Source organism: Perca fluviatilis, chromosome 7 (assembly GCF_010015445.1).
Source record: "Perca fluviatilis chromosome 7, GENO_Pfluv_1.0, whole genome shotgun sequence".
Classification (NCBI taxonomy): Eukaryota; Metazoa; Chordata; class Actinopteri; order Perciformes; family Percidae; genus Perca; species Perca fluviatilis.
In genome coordinates, this window is record NC_053118.1 from 39980960 (window position 1) to 39986151 (window position 5192).

Below are 5192 nucleotides of genomic sequence, written 5' to 3' on the forward strand. Positions count from 1 at the left end.
CTTCTCCTTCTCCTCCCACCTTTCAGCCTCCTTTTCTCACCTCTTCACCTTCTCCTCAAACCTTTCAGCCTCCAACCAGTTCAGCTCCTCAGGGTTTCTAACATCTTCTGATGGAAATCTTCTGGTTTGATTCTATTTTTATAGTTTTCATTCTCTTCATATGATCATATTAATCTGCTGTATGTCTCGTTAGTGTTGAGCTCTGACTGTCAGACTGTAAAAGACGTTGAGCTGCTTTAATGTGAGAAAAGTGCTGAGTCATGAATCAGCTCATAGCTCCTCCAAATAATAAGAAACACGAGACCACACGTTGTTAAGAGTTGAACTGTTTTATTCAACAGGATTTATTCATCAGGTAGTAACAGATTACTCTGGTACATCAGGTAGTACCAGATTACTCTGATTCATCAGGTAGTAATAGATTACTCTGGTTCATCAGGTAGTAACAGATTACTCTGGTTCATCAGGTAGTACCAGATTACTCTGATTCATCAGGTAGTAATAGATTACTCTGATTCATCAGGTAGTAATAGATTACTCTGGTTCATCAGGTAGTAACAGATTACTCTGGTTCATCAGGTAGTAATAGATTACTCTGGTACATCAGGTAGTAACAGATTACTCTGATTCATCAGGTGATAATTACTTAGGCACGGGGGTAGAGGTAAAATTTACAAGGCTAATAGGATTGCCGCTGGCGTCACATTGGACCACAAATGTCCCGTGTTTAGGGTTAGGATTATATTTACACGGAGGGGTGGTTGGTGTAGCAGGGGCTAGGGTGCATTCTACAACAAAGAAACATGTGGATGTTTTGAGTGGATGGTTACAGGCGAGTTTGAGGTCCTCAAACTTCCCTATGATGAAGATATTGGAGGGCACACAGATTGTTCCTGTATTTATGACCTTCATCATCGCCTCATTACAGTGGTCTCCTTTTTCCATGTCAGGGTAAAAATGCTGAGTTTCAAACGTAGCATCTGCAGTTTCTGGTCCCAGGAACATGAGAGCAGCAGAGATCAGCAGAACACCAGCAAAGATAGAGATCTTCATGTTGATCTGGAGAACACAGAGTTATAAAAGCTGTTAGAGACTTTACTCTGACATATCTAACATCTCTTTATATTATCATATAAAAGCTGTTAGAGACTTTACTCTGACATATCTACCATCTCTTTATATTATCATATAAAAGCTGTTAGAGACTTTACTCTGACATATCTAACATCTCTTTATATTATCATATAAAAGCTGTTAGAGACTTTACTCTGACATATCTAACATCTCTTTATATTATCATATAAAAGCTGTTAGAGACTTTACTCTGACATATCTAACATCTCTTTATATGATCATATAAAAGCTGCGACCAAAACTTTAAAAAAGTGAGAAAAAAAACAACAAAACAATCATTGAAAAAATGATGAAGAAGGTGAGAAAATAATAAAATTGAATACCTAACCGGAACAGTGGAAAGAAACTTCAACCCCAAAATCACCATCACCAAACCCACCAGACTCCATGTAAATAATCAAGACTTTTTTCATCGTAAACACACTTCATTCAAAGTGGACAGAAACTAAATAAAAATATCAAAAGCTGTCTTGGTTCATCTTTCCACTGTTCCAGCAATCACCACTAAAAGTCCTGATTATTTACATGTAGTCTGGTGGAGATATGCTGGCTATATACACGCTAAAAGTCCTGATTATTTACATGGAGTCTGGTGGCAATATGCTGGCTCTATACACGCTGAAAGTCCTGATTATTTACATGGAGTCTGGTGGAGATATGCTGGCTATATACACGCTAAAAGTCCTGATTATTTACATGGAGTCTGGTGGAGATATGCTGGCTATATACACGCTAAAAGTCCTGATTATTTACATGAAGTCTGGTGGCAATATGCTGGCTCTATAGACACTAAAAGTCCTGATTATTTACATGGAGTCTGGTGGAGATATGCTGGCTCTATACACGCTAAAAGTCCTGATTATTTACATGGAGTCTGGTGGAGATATGCTGGCTCTATACACGCTAAAAGTCCTGATTATTTACATGGAGTCTGATGGAGATATGCTGGCTCTATACACGCTAAAAGTCCTGATTATTTACATGGAGTCTGGTGGAGATATGCTGGCTCTATACACGCTAAAGTCCTGATTATTTACATGGAGTCTGGTGGGTATGTGATATAACGCTAAAAGTCCTGATTATTTACATGGAGTCTGGTGGAGATATGCTGGCTCTATACACGCTAAAAGTCCTGATTATTTACATGGAGTCTGGTGGAGATATGCTGGCTCTATACACTCTAAAAGTCCTGATTATTTACATGGAGTCTGGTGGAGATATGCTGGCTCTATACACGCTAAAAGTCCTGATTATTTACATGGAGTCTGGTGGCAATATGCTGGCTCTATACACGCTGAAAGTCCTGATTATTTACATGGAGTCTGGTGGAGATATGCTGGCTATATACACGCTAAAAGTCCTGATTATTTACATGGAGTCTGGTGGAGATATGCTGGCTCTATACATGCTAAAAGTCCTGATTATTTACATGGAGTCTGGTGGAGATATGCTGGCTCTATACGCTAAAAGTCCTGATTATTTACATGGAGTCTGGTGGAGATATGCTGGCTCTATACACGCTAAAAGTCCGATTTATTTACATGGAGTCTGGTGGAGATATGCTGGCTCTATACACTCTAAAAGTCCTGATTATTTACATGGAGTCTGGTGGAGATATGCTGGCTCTATACACTCTAAAAGTCCTGATTATTTACATGGAGTCTGGTGGAGATATGCTGGCTCTATACACGCTAAAAGTCCTGATTATTTACATGGAGTCTGGTGGAGATATGCTGGCTCTATACACGCTAAAGTCCTGATTATTTACATGGAGTCTGGTGGAGATATGCTGGCTCTATAAACGATAAAAGTCCTGATTTTTTACATGGAGTCTGGTGTTGATTGGTGATGGTGATTTCGGGGCTGTTTCATGTTAAACTAAAAGGATCTTACTCTTTAACTAAAAGGTCTATCTCTGTAGGGATCCATCCCATAATGTTGTCAGACACTTAGAATAATAATCTGCGTCTGTCAGCAGCAAAAATAGCACTTTTAGTTGAAGGGAAACCAGATTTCGGGTCCTTACCTACCATATCATTTTAGTTTTATGAATGGAGTTCTGCAAAACTCATAAATAAACATCCTGATGCAGATAGAATAAGGCAGACAGAAATGTTTGAGACCATCAAACTGAAAATAAAAACAAACCTTTTGTGTTTTTGTCTTTGTAGCTGAAACAGAATCTCAACCAATCAGAGAAGTTTAAATGTGTTAAAGAGAGAATAATAATATAAAGTATATTTACCTGGATGACAGGAGAGAAATGAGTTCTTGAGTCAGCAGGAGAGATACCTGGAAGATCACATTTTATTACTGAGATTATACAGAACACTACATTACATCACAGTTAACTTCAAGGTTCTTTAGAAAACAATCGAAAAAATGATTAAATGTAAAAGAAATGAGTGTAAATTGTATTTTTGTTTATGTTTGTAACCAACAAAATTGTCAAAATGTTTTTTTTAAAAGTGATTAAATTGTTGGGTGGAAAAAACTTCCAAAAAAGCATCGGAAAAGTGACAAAATGTCAAAATTGTAAATTGTCAACAAAAAAGTAAAAAAAAAAAATTAAATAAAAAAAGTGACTAAAATGTTGGAAAAATACAACAAAACAATCGTCGAAAAAACGTTGAAGAAGGTGATAAAATAAAAACGTTTATTGCCATAAACGATAGAAAAGTGATTCACATATTGGAAAAAGCCGTTGAAGAAGGTGATGAAATAGTAAAAGGTGGAGAAGAGTCCGAGTCTTACCGGAGAGTTGGTGGAAGGTCAAAGGTCCAAAAATGTAGAAATGTTAAAATCTAAACTTCACAAAGTCTGAAGATGAAGATGAAGAAGAAGAGCAGAACTCTGACACGATGAAGAATCTGACACGTTTTATATCCTCCGACAGAGAGAGGTTTGGGGGCTCCGTCTCATATTCGGGAACAATATCCGCACTCTCACTCTGCTGTAATCTGATTACATCTTATCTAAATGTGTGCCAGCAGCCCTCAGCTTTGCTCTGTGCCAGACAACTCTACTTCCTGTTTCTCACTCTAGACCATCTTGTGATAAAAAACCAATCTTGTATCACAGACACACACACAAAAACACACACACACACACACACACACACACACACACACACACAGACACACATACACACACACACACACACACACAACACACACAGACACAACACACAACACACACACACATAACACACACACACACACACACAACACACACACACACACACAGACACACACACACACACACACACACACACACAAACACAAACAACAGAAACACAGACAAAAGAAACACACACACACACACACACACACACACACACACACACACACACACACACACACACACACACACACACAGTGTGTACTCTAATTAGACACCGGACACCTAAATTACTAGAAACTGCACATATTGCCATATTCAACCCAAAATATACCATATACTTTAGGTAATTGTTATGTAAACAAACCAACTTTACTGTTGGTAGCGCGGAGGAAATCTACATGTGATTATTATAAAGTGTTCTGGTCTGTTATAACATGATGATAACTGGAGGAAATCTACATGTGATTATTATAAAGTGTTCTGGTCTGTTATAACATGATGTAACTGGAGGAAATCTACATGTGATTATATGTTTGTTGTATAACATATGTACGTTAATGTGATTATTATAAAGTGTCTGGTCTGTTATAACATGATGTACTAGAAATCTACATGTATTATTATGTCTTTATACATTTATATTTTTATAGTGTTTTGATAATTTATAATTTTTAATTGTATAACATATTATTTTTATAGCTAGTCTACATGTATTATTATAAGTTGTGTTTAACATGAGTAATGAGATCTACATGTATTATTATAAAGTGTTCTGGTCTGTTATAACATATGTACTGGAGAAATCTACATGTGATTATTATAAAGTGTTCTGGTCTGTTATAACATGAGTAACTGGAGGAAATCTACATGTATTATTATAAAGTGTTCTGGTCTGTTATAACATGATGTAACTGGAGGAAATCTACATGTGATTA

General features: G+C 36.9%; 1 long non-coding RNA gene across 1 annotated transcript; it reads right to left on the bottom strand.

Annotated features, from left to right (window-relative positions):
* Window positions 1-569: 569 nt before the first annotated feature.
* Window positions 570-4093, bottom strand: LOC120562370. Its single transcript, XR_005639760.1, has 3 exons — window positions 3889-4093; window positions 3380-3426; window positions 570-1059 (listed from the first exon to the last, which is right to left on the bottom strand). It is a non-coding gene; the product is annotated as an uncharacterized LOC120562370 (long non-coding RNA).
* Window positions 4094-5192: the final 1099 nt, after the last annotated feature.